Source organism: Lissotriton helveticus, chromosome 6, assembly GCF_964261635.1.
Source record: "Lissotriton helveticus chromosome 6, aLisHel1.1, whole genome shotgun sequence".
Taxonomy (NCBI): domain Eukaryota; kingdom Metazoa; phylum Chordata; class Amphibia; order Caudata; family Salamandridae; genus Lissotriton; species Lissotriton helveticus.
Genome location: NC_136067.1, coordinates 1,154,608,775 through 1,154,623,399, shown reverse-complemented (window position 1 = coordinate 1,154,623,399; position 14,625 = coordinate 1,154,608,775). Strand labels below are relative to the sequence as shown.

The 14,625-nt window shown below is 45.1% G+C and overlaps 1 protein-coding gene across 1 annotated transcript in view; it reads right to left on the bottom strand.

The window, feature by feature from the left end:
• The window catches only part of OSGEP (O-sialoglycoprotein endopeptidase), a 613,564-nt gene that overhangs the window by 418,466 nt on the left and 180,473 nt on the right, over window positions 1-14,625 (bottom strand). The window lies entirely within an intron of this gene.

The window sequence follows — 14,625 nt, the reverse complement described above, 5'->3', positions numbered from 1 at the left end:
AGGCTCTATAGTATTCAACTAGGTCGGGACTAGCAATTCCTCCTTCCAGTTTTTTTCTCCGTAATTTACCCCATGCAATGCGAGGGCTTTTAAATGCCCAAATGAAACTTGACAGTTCACCCTGTATTTTCTTTAGAGTTTCTCTATTAAATTCTAGAGGGATGGCACTAAATATAAATGTGAATTTCGGGAGGATGGCCATTTTAATTAGGTTAGATCTACCTAAAAATGTTAGAGGAAGACCTCCCCATGCCTTCAGTAGTTTTCTTACTTCCGCTGTTATCCTGTCTAGGTTTATCTTTGCTATTTTATCTAAGTTTTTGGTCAACTCTATCCCCAAATATCTGATTTTCTCCCTGGTGTAGTTGCTATTCACTTGGGAATTCCAACTCATAATCTCTGTTTTTAATTGATTAGTTTGATAGCCGGATATCCTACCAAAGTCGTTTAGAGTGTCCTCAATCGCTTTAATGGATCCTGCATAATTATCCGTGAAAATCATCAGGTCGTCTGCATACAAAGCTATTTTCTTTTCCCATCCATTATATTTGAACGAGGTTATTTCCGAATTAGATCTCAGCCTGTGTGCCAGTGGCTCGATGTATAAGTTAAACAATAGGGGCGAGAGGGGACACCCCTGTCTAGTCCCCCTCTTTATATCTATATTCTTTGTTAAGCTCCCATTTATTAGAACCCTGGCTTTTGGTGATCGGTACAATTCTTTAACAGCTTCCTGGAAGTTTTCGCCCAACTTATATTTCTCTAGCGTTGCATTTAGGAAACCCCAGTTTACTCTGTCAAACGCTTTAGCCGCGTCTAGCGTTATTATTGTTAGGGGGATTTTCTCGCTTATCGCTATATCTATAGACCCAATAAGCTCGTGAGTCAGGTCCTGCAAGTGCCTGCCTCCTACAAACCCTTTCTGATCTTCTTTTATCAGCTTACCTGCTATTTTACCGAGCCTTTTTGATAAAATTTGTGTAAAGATCTTATAATCACTATTTAAAAGGCTTATGGGGCGATAGGATTCACATCTTGCTGGATTTTTACCCGGCTTTAGCAAGATACTTATCGTGGCGTCATTCCACGAATCCGGAAGTTTCCCTTTCTCTAGATAGATTTTGTTTAGCAAGTTTGTGATGGGGGGGGGATAGGACCTCACTAAGTTTAATGTAGAGTTCATTTGGTAGGGCATCCGGGCCTGCTGCTTTACCCCTCTTCAAGCCTCTCATCACCTCTTCTACCTCCTCCTTTGCAATTGGGGCGTTTAATTCGTCTTGTTCCTGGTTCGATAACACTGGTAAATCCAGGGTTTCTAAGTACTTATCTAAATCTTCACTTAATGGGGCTGTGTCCTCGGTATATAACAGGGAGAAGAAGTCTACGAATTCTTTTCTTATTACTTCTTCTTCAGAACAAATATCTGAACCGTCCTGCGGTAAGATATTGAGTATCTTGTTTCTACTGGCATCTGTTTTTATTTTCCACGCCAGCAGCTTGCTGCACCCCTCCCCGTATTCATAATGCGCCAACTTGCTTGCCTCCCATTTCTCCCTTACCCTACTCTCTAACTCCCCTGTTAGCAGTTCTTCTTGCCTCCCCCTGTCCTCTTCCAACTTCTTTATTGTTTCAGGATCAGCCTCGGCCACTATAAGTAAGTCTAAGTTTTTGATGTTAGTTTCCAGCCTTCCTATCTCTTGTTTTGATCTTTTGTTTTTGTATGCAGACAAACTGAGTATCTTCCCTCTTATAACCGCCTTATATGCATCCCACATGACCTGTGGGGATACGCCCTCCTTATTATTCTCAAAGTACTCTAACGACTCTATTTTGAGACTCCCAATATTCTGTGGGTCATTAAAAATGGTACGATCCACTGTCCATCCAACTGCCGGCTGTTGGATGTTCAACTGAGATTTTAATAGCACGGCAGAATGGTCCGATAATGTGGCTGGCAAATGCTCGATTTTATAAATTTGATCCACTAATATTTTGTCTGTCAACAGGAAGTCAATTCTGGATTTTATTCCCAGTCTTTTATTTTTGAAGGTAAAAGGATGTTTTTTATCCCCTTTCTCCCTCCAAATGTCCACCAAACCTAGATCTCTTTTATAGATTCCCAACCACTCCCGCATTTTTGGGAGATTAACCTGCTTCATGGGCGGAAAACGGTCTACCTTAGGGTCTGGAATCAGATTAAAATCCCCCCCTACGATCACCGGGGATGTATATGATAAAAGATGGGTATACAAGTTCTGTAAGGGGGAGGAATCATCGGAATTGGGACCATAATAACCCGCTATTGTATACGAGGTATCGTAGATTCTTATCCTGGTGATTGCCCACCTACCCTTTTTGTCAAGTTCAGTCTTTTCAATTTTTACTTTTAGTTTTTTTTTTGAAGAGTATCGCTATCCCCTTAACCACACATTCCTGATCTGTACATACATAGCAATCCACCCAATTTAGTTTTTTTATGATATCCTCCCACTCCATCTTCAACAAGTGTGTTTCCTGTAAGATAATGATCTCGCAATCTGCCACCCTTAGGTATTCAAAAATTCTACGCCTTCTACTTGGGAGTCTTAGCCCGTTTACATTCCAAGATAGTATGTTAACATTTTTCCCCATCATTTCCTCTTTCTTTCACATACACATTTTCCATGTCCTCCCCTAGCCTAGGCTTTGCAGGCCCTGATAACTCGTTTTCTGCTTTCTGAGGATTTTTTTCCATTTTTTTCCCTAGTTTGCTCCCCACCCAAGTGCTTTTTATCTTTTTATTTTTTTTGTGACATAAAAACAACCTCCCTGGGGAAACCTCCCTTCTTTTTCTTTTGGGCTGCATTATTAGCCCATTTTGAGCCCCATGACTGCCCACTTTTTACTAGTAGTACTCCCTCTTTGTTTCTGTTAAAAAAATATTTTCTTCAGGGCCTATGTTCTTACCCTAAAACTGCATTGAGACAAAACCCAATCGGCACTCCTTGGCCACAAGTCAGTCCCTTGTAAATGGCACCATAGGTACCAAGGGCACTGCGGCCAGGGAAGGCCTTTAAGGGCTGCAGCACTTAGTGTGCCACCCTTAGAGGCCCTGTACCTTTACACAAACACACACACTGCCCTTGAAGGCTGCGTGTCTTGGTGCAGAACAAAGTGAAGAGTCGACATGGCACACTGTGTGCCATGCCTCCAACACACTGCCCTGGCATAGGCCCGCCACCCCTCTAGCTGAGTACACTATACCAGTGGTGAGGGTGCAGGTGCATGAGCCCTGTACCCCTACAGTGTCTCAATTCTCAGACATTGTAAGTGCAGTAATGCCATTAAGAGTATATGGTATTGGGAGTTTGTCATTACAAACTCCACAGCACCAGAATGGCTTAACCGAAAACTAGGAAGTTTGGTATCAAACTTCTCAGCACATTAAACCCACACTGAAGCCAGTGCGGGATTAAATGGAAAATGTACATAAAGGGCATCTTAGAGATGCCCCATGAAAAACAACCTAACATTAGTGTCCTGGCTGAGTGGCTGCTTGCCAGCTGCCACCAGCATACATGTTTCTGGACCCCTGGGTCGACAGCCTGCTGCTCTCGGGGGTCTGGAACATTGCACATCTAGGACGAGGTGCCGCTGAGGGTGCTTTTGAGAGTGCATCCTTGACCCTGGTAGGAACCCTTATTCTAACCCCAGAATACCAACTCCCACAAACTTGAACTTACCTACAAACCGTTAACTTAATTTCTCTCCATAGGAATACATTGACTGTTTTTCCTTGAAAAGTGTTGTGTGGAATTTATTTGTATGAAAACCTGAAAAACTGCATAAGTACTAAAAAGTGATTTACTTACCTTTTGTCTAGGAAATGCCTCAGTGTGATATCTAGACATATCATACTGATTAGCAAAAGTTATCTGAAAAGTAATTTAAAAAGTAACGTACAAAGTAATCTGTAAAGTTACTGAAATGTAATTTCAACTAATTTTTTTAAATGTTTTTTTTTGTTGCAGATTTTTATATAGCGCGAACTAGACCCAAACCGAATCAGGTATCAGAGCGCTTTACATAGCACCAGTTATGTTACATTGGGACACACTTTCATTTTAGGCACAGGGAGATTAAGTGATTTGCCTAGAATCACAGGAGGTTTTTTGGCGTCGTTACCGAGACTCGAACCCAGATCCCCAGGTCCGAGGTCGAGCGCCTTAGCCGTTAGGCCAACCCCTCTCCCCAATTACTTACCTGTAATTCAATCAACTGCATTTGAACCTGCATTCAACTGTAAAACATTGCATAAGATTTTGTAAAGCATTTATTTCACTTACCTGCACCGGCTTGGCTCTAGAAATAAAATAACGTAATATTTTTATTATAAAAACAAGTTGGTCTGATTTCAGTCTTTGAGTGTATGACATCATTTTCTGACTGAGTGTGTACAACAAATGCTTAACACTACCCCCTGAAATAGCTTTACTGCTCACCCACTCTACCACAAATAGAGAGTAAGGTGCTATCTGCTTTTACCTCTGCCTACCTTTGGGGTTTCACTGGACTCTGTGCACACTATATCTCATTTTGGTATAAAATACTCAGAACCAGCTTCCTACACAGAGGACAACTGACTTGGCCCTAGCAATGTTGACCTGTCTGCAGCCCGTGAAAAAACCTGCTTGAAAAGCGACTCGTCCTGCAATCCCAGGACCTCCAACATCCCTGGGAGGACTGCCTCCCTTCCCAAAAGACCAAGAACTCCTGAGGACAACAACCCTCTCCACTAAGAAACATTAAGGGGGGGAGGAGCCTAGCTCGCGACCGAGATGGCCGCGTTTTAGCTCGGCTCCGTTCAACCGCCTGCTTCTCTTCGTTTATCCTGTATTACTCCTGCCCCGGGAAGCCCTACTTGCTGTGTGTGGTATTCAAGTCGCTTCGCCGACACTTACCCGTTGCTCCGGTGATCCTGAGTGCTGTCGATCCTGTGCGGCGATCCCGCTCGGAGCCTCCGGGGCGGACTGGCCGGACCTCAGTGCGGCGCCGAGACGTTACGGAGCATGATGCTCGGCCCTTGCTGGCGCTGTGGAGCTGGACGCGGGGGCTGATGTGCGAATTGGCCGGCTGTGCCCGTTGGCGACCCGACTGACCTGGGCCCAGAGGTACGAACGCTGCCCCTCGCGGGAGAGCCTACTCAATTGTTCAGCTGGGTCCCCCTTCTGTTCCCCGGCCCGGCCATTTTGAATTTTTCCGCCCGGGCCCGGAGAACGGGGCCGGCGGCACGGGGGGACCGACGGACATCCTTCTTCTGTTGGCTCTCCTTCCTGCCTTGGGGCGCCTTGCCGCAGTTCGGCTGACCTTCCTTTGCTCTGGTCTTACCCCGGCCGGGGTCCCCGAAGACCGAGGACTTGCTGGGCTCCTAAGATGGCGGCCGGCCCTGGGAGTCTCTGCCGGGCCTGGGCGAGCACTGGGGGCCCGCCGCATGGCCCGGATGTCGGATCTTGTACAGATTTTCCTACGCTTCAAGCTGTCCTGGATGCACTGAACTCCTGGCGGACTACCGTGGCGGCGCCTGTTTCCGCTGTGAGGGCGGACCCTCCTTCTGAACTGTGCGGGCCCCCGTCATCAGGTTTGGCCTCCTCGTTGCTGGTTGCGGCTGGTGTGCTCCTGGACTCTATGCTCCCGGCCGGGACTGCATCCTTGGGTCGGAAAGTCTCCGGCGCTCCTCGTCATCCTGTTCGGTTGCCTCGGCCCCTGGTCTGCGGTCCGCTTATCTCCTGGCCTGGCCTCGATGATCTTTCCAGTTTCTCATCGCGTCTACACCCCGGCCTAGAAGCCTGTGCCGGCCCGGCTGGGCTTGCCTCGTTCGCACTGTCCTTGGAACTCAGCCTGCGATGCGACTGTTGTGCTATGCCTTTCCTGGACCTTCAGTATTTTCTTTCACGTTTCTTCTTAGGACTGCCGCGGAACTTACTCCTGTGCCCTGTGTCCCTCACTGTTTGTTCTTTGTTTGTTCGGATGGTTACAACTTTGGACAAAAGCGGACAGGGCTGAAACTATTTCTATATGCGGTAGTCTTGCTTCTTTTGATATGTGACTGACAAGTGCTGTTGTAATGTTGTGTGCATTCTTGAGACTCCTGAAACTTATCCTAATATCATTGACTTTCCGTGGGCTCTACTCCTCCTTTGTGGCAGGTGGCGGGATGGAAGCAGATGATCCTGTTTTTTCGCCCTCCCCCCGTGTGCGCTGTTCTCTCCTTCCCCTGTCCCTTCCCTTTTGTCTTTGTTTCTAGCCTGTTTCTTTCTTCTACATTTCGGGTTCTATTTAGGGCGACAGGCACGCTGCCGGGGGGTAGGCCGTAGCCCTCTGCAGGGGTGTAGGGTGGGCTTGTGGGGTGGGTGGGAGGGTCTGTTGTTGTTTGTGGAGGGAGCTTCTGTCTCCTCCTCTTTTTCTCCCTTATTGGTTCTATGGCCCTTGTGTATCCCCTTTTTCGGGGCTCTGTCTCGCCATCTATCCCCCTGGTGTCTTTCTGGTATATTTCTCCGGTGTTGCAAAGATGGGGATTTGCTATGTCTGTTTTCCTATTTTGTGATCGATTTTGTACCGGACTTTCGTTTTTCCTGTTTTGTCACCTGGGGGCGGGTGCTTGGGTTGGGGTCCCTTCTTTTCTTTTTTCCCCTTTTCCCTTCCCCCTCCCCTTTTGTGGGGTTTTCTTCTACCTGGGGGTGCGTTTCGTATTGTATTGGTATTTGGGTCCTTTATTGTGCTGATTGGTGGGATGGGTGGTGGCTGCGGTGGGCGGGCAGTGGACAGTGTGCGCAGTTGCCTTTCATCATGCTCGTGGTTTTGCCCGGTACTTATTGGTATACCTCTGTCGTACTTGCTTCTCCTGTGTCTTTAAGATCGCTGTGTGGCTGCCCGCCGCGACCCCGCCCCTCTGGTTTGTTTCCCGGCCCGCTATGCGCCTGACCTCTCATACCCGTTCCTTTTAAAAGAAAACTACCTTTCTATTTGATTGCTCCTTAGACTGCTCTACGATGCCTGTTCTTTCCCCTGACTCGTTGCCTTTGTATACTGTGACAATTGGTGTATGACTCCTGATACGTTTGCTATGTGGTGGCCAGCCCTGGTGGGTTGTAGGCCCGTATTTGTGAGCTTTCTCTGTCCAATAAAGGTTTTCAAAAAAAAAAAAAAAAAAAAAGAAACATTAAGGACTCCCTTGCCTTCTGGATCCTTGAGTCCTACACACTCTGCAACCGACGCTTACAGCCCAAGTCTCAGAGGACTGCAGGTCCAGTGAAGTGTCCCCGGCGATCCTGACCTCAAAACAGACGGTGGTTGACCTCTCTTGGACTCCACAAAGACGCCTGAAGCCTCAAAACGAAGGATCCTGATGACCACAACAGGGTCCAGTAAAGATTTTTGACATCTAAAGGCACCGCTGCATCCTAAGCCCGCTGACTTCGGGGAGCTCAGGCGACGGTGCTCAGGCGTCCACCAACAACCCAACTTACCTCTCCAGTCACTGGTCACCTTCGCCCTGTGTTCCAACCCGAGCCTGAAGCCTCTTTGTGAAACAGAGTTCCTCCATCCGATTGCATTGGGCGCCCAACACAGTCTTTGCACCCCGCACTTGGCTATCCCTGTGCCGCTGGTGGTGTATGTTTGGTGCTGCATTGTACCTCCTCCCCCTGTGCATGCTTAAACCCCCATGCCTGTGCCCTGAAACTGCGGGTACTTACCTGCAAACCGCACATCTCTAATCACCTCTAGTATCCACAGACTAACAATGGGCTGCGGGCGCCACTTTTGACCTCTGCACCCGGCCGCCCCTATGCCACTGAGGGTGCTGACTTGGTGCCCCTTAAACCTTGTCCTGTGTTAGTCCAAACCCCCGAAGACTGAGATAGTAGGTTGTGTACTTACCTGTTAATGTGCATAATTGTTTTCCTTCCATAAGATTACATAGTATTTCTTGCTATTTGAGCTAAGTGTGTATTTTCTGCATTGCTAAGTATTGCTACTGTTGATTGACACCGCAAAGTATTCCTAATACTACAGTATTCCTATTGCTATTTGCAACACATTCCTTTAGTACCTGAAAGTATTGCTATTTTTGTACTGGTACTTACCTGCAACTGAGTCCTTCTTGGTTCTAAAAAAAGTAACAAAATAATATTTTATACAAACACTAGACTTAGAGTTAGTCTTTGAGTGTGTACCCCATTTCTCGACTTTGTGTGTGCAACAAAAGCTTAACACAAACCTCTGGAGAGCCTAACCGCTCAACCACACTACTAAAAAAGAGAATAAGGTATTGCCTACTTTAACCTCTGTAAAGCCTATGGTGATCCACTGGACTCTGTGCATACTATACATCACTTTGTTACAGTACATACAGAGTCAGCTTCCTACAAACGCGCTGAGGATGTGGAAATCAGTGTAAGGAGAAAGCACCTGCACTTCCCTGGCATTTCAGCTTGGAAGGTAAAACCCTTGAAAAGTCCTGTAAACCTAGATGGGTCCCAGGATGCCACAAATACATGTTTGCCTTTCTTTATCTTCGAGAGAGCCCACAGGACATTAACACAGTGCCCCTCCCTCTCACAGGCGCCTCTACCCGATGCCTAATCCCCTATAACCTGAACCACATCTATGAGGACGCAATCCGTAGGGGTGCCAGGGCACTGAAGAACTAGTCTTTCCAATCTTGTCAGATACTGATGTTCTCAGACTACACCCGGACAGTTAAAAAAATTGAAAAATCAACACCATCAAACAGAAGTTGTGAGCAATGAACTTCCAATCATAGTTCATGCTTTCAGCTAGACTCAAAAACATCCTCAATTCTCGCTCTTTCTTCGACTGACCAGAGTAGGATTTGGACTTGGTGCCTGAGAAAAAAGGTCTACCAAGGTCAATCTGATGTTGGTTGCCCACTTAGAGATTTAGTTCCTGAACAACATTTGGCGAGGGTGGGTAATTTGGAAAGTATCATCATGGAAGTGTTCCTCTAGAGATGTTCCAACCTAAACCATTTAAATGCTGTGTGTGAAATGGGTTTGCTTCTCCACCTACACCGCGTCAGCTAAGACCAAGTTGATATACAGGGCAATGGAGTTTTTGGCCTTTCAAATAAACCTAGGTAGTTGTGCTTCAGCCTTTCTAGTACAAGGTTTTACGTCTGATCTAAGTTGTAAAGGAAACATCCCACCTTGGTTTCTTGTTTCTCTGTCTAGTTATAGTTAGACAAGTATGTTCCCACCAAGGACAAAAGTCAATTCCAAAATCTAATTATTCAAAGCAATAGTTGGCCTATGTCTCATTCTACACTATAGTGTGTGCAGGTTATTCATACATTGTATCTAATTTGTTGTATTTGGAGAGGCTGGGATATGATACACACTGTTGATGCAGGTTGGTGTGCAGGATTATGCCATTAATGTATCCTATTTTTTACACAGCTGCACAAGTTGGCAAAAGAAAATAGAAAGGGATAAGAGAAAAGGTAGAAATAGTAGGAAAAACTTTCTATAAAAAGGTGTCTAAAACATCTGAAAAAAGGAACACTTCGGAAGTCAAAAAGGTATTTCAGCTTTCAGATAACACATTGAAGAAAACTTTGTAGACAGACAGAAAGCCATTGGTAGATAAGCCAATGTTTAAAATAACATTCTGCACCAAATGCGTGGGCAGACCCTTCAAAAGAGCAACTTTTAAGATATTTATTTTTAGTACCAGCCTGTAGCAGCGTGCATGCGCTATTCTGGCGAAGCCTTTATGTAAGGGCTTTTGAAATCTCACCACACATTCGTGCATGTGGTTTTGTTTTCGTTGCAGGCTATTGGGCTTTGCGTGCGTCTTTCTAAGAAAGGCAGCAAGCAATTGGGCAAAGGCGGGTGCATTTCTCGCCTTTGCTCCGTCCACGGCCTATTGCTTGCGGTTACCCGCACAGGCCACATCCGTTTTCAATTTTCGTGCCCAGACACGGGCGCGATAATTGAAAACAGATTGCTCGCTGTGGCGCGTACGCACGCACCACTCGTATGCTTGTTGTTTGTTTCAACAGTATTACGAGTAAGGAAAATGCTACTTACCAGTATGCATCTGTTCTTGGCATGTAAAGCTGCAGATTTGCACACTATGCATAGATGGCCATCTAGTGTTGGGCCCGGATGTTTGCAGTTTGTTTTTCTTGTAGAAAGTCTTTGGAAGTCACGAGATAGGTGACTCCTCCTTTGGGTGATACTGCGCATGGGCATCGGCTCCATCCACGGATTGTTTTTCGCCATTAGGGAAGTGATGGAGCTAAGAGATCGTGATGACCATGTGTGTTTGTATCTAATGACGATAACATGGAACAGATAAAGGTAGCCAGGGAGGCGGGTGGGCATGTGCAATTCTGCAGCTCTACATGCCAAGAACAGATGCACACTGGTAAGTAGCATTTTCCGTTCGAGGCATATGAGCTGCAGATTGCACACTATGCATAGATTGTATAGCAGTACCCACGTTAGCGGCGACCACCCGTATCTGTTGCAGTTGTTTGAAATAGTGTTTTAAGTACAGCTTGGCCTACAGTGCCTTGTTGCTTTGTTTGCACATCTACACAATAGTGTTTTGTGAATGTGTGCGGTGTAGACCATGTAGCTGCTTTGCAGATGTCTTCTATGGGAATGTTCCCTAAGAATGCCATGGAAGCCCCTATTTTCCTTGTAGAATGGGCTTTTGGAGGAATTGTTAGTGTACGCTTAGCTTTATGATAACATATTTGGATACACTTAACGATCCACCTGGCGATCCCTGATTTTGATATGGGGTTGCCTTTATGCGGTGGTGAAAAAGATACAAAAAGCTGTTTTGTTTTCCTAAAGCTTTGTGTTCTCTCTATGTAGTACAGTAATGCTCTTTTGACATCTATGGTGTGCAGAGCTCTTTCTGCTACTGTTTGTGGCAGCTCCACCCGTCCCCTAGCTCCACATATTTTAAATAATCATATTCTGAACGCCTGCATTTGTTAAGGATGTCTGAAAAACAATTAAATGTGCAGCACACTTTGTGTATACCAAAAGCAATGACGGGTACCGAGTCAAATGAAAACAGTTGTCCAAAATTGTTATTGTCAAAGCTGGGGATCGGTTTCCTACAAGGCAACGCGCCTCGAAGCAGTGACTTGCAGCCCTGGCCCCTGGTTTTTAGAAGCACAGCCCATTGTCTTACGGGAGTCATACTGGCAACCAGAGAAGCTGAAAGATAGCTCGGTAGTCCGGAGTGCCTGCTGCAGAGGTGCTGTTAGGTCGACTCCCTCAGAACCAAACTCGGCTTTCATCCTTCTAAAATCACTGTAAAGGCCATACCAGCGGATGCGAATCACGCACATTATCCTAGCACCAAGGGGGCGGTGAGCGCTATAACAATAGCCAGTGTTATCAGTGTTTAAACTCACTTTCATTATGTACTTGCATCATGTGTTTTTGGACTACAATTCTTCACCAGGGAGATGGTGCACCGACCCTGGAGACCTCTCAAGCCTGAGGGAAACGTTAACTTCCGTGGGAAGTTCATTCATGGGCGGTAGCTCCACAAACAATAACCATTTACATGTGCCTGAGCAGGGAGGGGGCTAGTGCGATGAATTACTAAGCACAAAGAGGAGTTTGGTTGGCCAGGGGGTGAGATTTGTATATGTAAATAGTAATTAACACGCACTGTGCTGCATTTCTCCGTGTTGTAAAGCCATGTCTCTTCCTACCACGTTCTCGGAGTGTGTCCACAGTCCCTGAATCCCTCCTTGCTCAGTCCCTTATGCTCATTTACATTGTTTTCTGGGTGTGTGCTTGCACTGATCCTCATATCCCGCCAGATGTGCTTCCATCCAGGGCACAATTCTCTTGTCCCGTCGTTTTCCTTCTCTCATGCCTCTCCACCTCTGTTCATTGTCTTTCACCCTCTGTGCATTGCGTTTCTTCTTCCTCGCCGCTTACCCCAGCAGAGCAACCCTCATTTCATCACTACCTCCGGTCCATCGTATTTTACTTGTTTTCTTTCGCCTCCCACCTCTCCGACTTCCTTCTCACGTCTTCCTTTTTACATCTCCCCTCATTTGTGATTTTCTTTACTCTTTTCTTCCTAAATCTTGTTCTCAATTACCTTCCTATTTGCTCATTTTCCCGCACTCCATAAATCTCTCTCAGTTACCCTCTTCCATACATTCTTAGGGTGTGTGTAAAGTTTGAGTATGCCCCTCTTCATTCAATAACACCACCATAACCAGTAGCACCAGTACCACCAACAATCACTACCACCACCACCAATAACAGTATCACCAACAATACCACCACCACCACCACTACCGGTACCACCATCACCAGTACAACAACCACCAATACCACCTCTACAAGTACCACCACCACCACCAATACCACCACCAGGACCACCACCCACAACCAATCTCAGCACCCACCACCAATATCACCACCCCCACCCCTACCACTACCACCAGCAGTAGCACCACCACCAATACCACTACCACCACCACCAATACCACTACCACCAGTACCACTACCACTACAACCACATGTCCGACCACCACTAACTCAACAAATACCAACACCAATACAACCAGTTCCACCAAGCATTGGCATAGCCAAAAGGTCTCGCCTTTGGGACCTTATAAGTGTTTAGCCATGCAACAGTTGATGTTGTTGCACCAAGGATATTATGCTGCATAACTAAATACTTATAAGGTCCCAAAAGCGAGACCTATTGGCAATGCCAATGCTTATTTCTGTTAGCATCGCTCATTCCTTTTTCGGTTCCTTATGCATACGCCTCCATTATTAAACGTCCACTACAGTTAAAATCATTTAAATTGAGAATAATTGCAAAACGTATTTGTTGTGTCTGTGTTGGCTATTGCGTATTTAAAGAATTAGAAAGTACAGGCGGATATTCACCACAAGATTATTAGATTGAATATCACAAGAATTCTATTATAATTCATGATGGATTTACTGTACAACATGGAAGTTCTGTGACTTGTATTATCTTCTTCATAATCAGCTGCACAAACTCCTTTGTTACATTAAGTATTTATGTGATAAAAAATATACAAAAAATATTGTTTTCAAGCTTTCAAATCATACATTGGTCCCCACAAATAAACATAGCAGTTAAGTATGTTGCTTTATGGAATGGTCCTAGGAAAAATAATTTCATGATACGGAGGTAAAAGAATTCCAGGGGCCAGCAAAAATAGTTTCCATAGTTTAGAAGTTAAAACAGCAAGGCACCACCTTGTTTTACTTAGTACTTTTGTAGTATTCAGCACCCATTCAAGTGCTGGTAACCAGTATAATGCTCGCTCTTGGACAGACTCCACAGACCACCTTTCCGGACTACCTACGACTTGTGCACTCTATTGCTACATGGCGAAAACTATAACACGTTTATTCGGGCTACCAATAAACAAAGGTCCAAATGATCTCCTGGGGTACTAACAAGCTAAAGTTAGCTTCAGTAATCAAAACAGAAATTAACAAAATTCTCTTTGTATTTCAAAACTTTCATGGCAACTTAGACAATGATATTGTACCGGGTGAGGGCAGCAATGGGCTGCACTCTTGTGTGTTGCTCATCTACTATTGAAGATTGGCCCCCAAGGACCTCTAACGATAGTTGCGTTTATGCTGAGCCAGCATAGACTGGTTCGTATAAGGTGTTCATGCATACATAAGCAGTACAACAATAAACTAATGCAAAATGCAAGCATTCCATCTCTGACACCTCTTTCTCCCCATACAAACCAAGCCCCAGTGACCCAAGACAGAATAAGAAAAGCACTCTGGTCACTCGTGCAGAACACCCAATTGCTTTGGATATAGATTGCACTACAATTGTAACACTAACAACCAAGCACTTCCCCCACAGTGTACCATTCTACCAGTCACCTAAAGCGTTTCAGTGCCTTGTCGAGGTTTGAAATGCTACATAAATCATATAATACAATACTGTACAGTAACATGTACAGCTGCATACATAAACACTGAATAAACGTGGTTATACAATAAGAGCATTAATGATTGGTTTGTAGAAAATTACAAGCATATAGATAGTTTGTGTGCTAACTTTTTAAACAAGGGGTTACATAACAAAAAAAAACAAATAGGCAACCTATGTCTGCGAATTATAACAGAACCATACCAGTACCAGTATTAACAATGCCATCCGTATGTATTTGGAAACACCATGAAACTCAGAGTTGGTGGTTGAAACAATGTTTGCACTCCAAAAATACTTTACAAGTGTATGACCAGCCTCCTTCCCCATCTTGGGATGATAGAGCATGGGTTTCAGTTCTCTTCTACTCTATAAATGAAACCATCATGGACATAACTAATTTTCAACTAAATATTTACCACAGGAAAGGGAGAAGGGTCTAAGGGTGCTTTGAATGATTCCCAATGCTAGCATATCTTCAATAAGACGAGTGTTCTATTTCTTTATTAACAACCTACTGAATAGTGCGATCTCTTTTGCAAATATGACACACGAATGTGTAGGTTGTTATTTTATTTAAAGCTTGTTTCGGCTACTACTGGATGAACATTGATCACCTAGCGCCGAACAAAATGC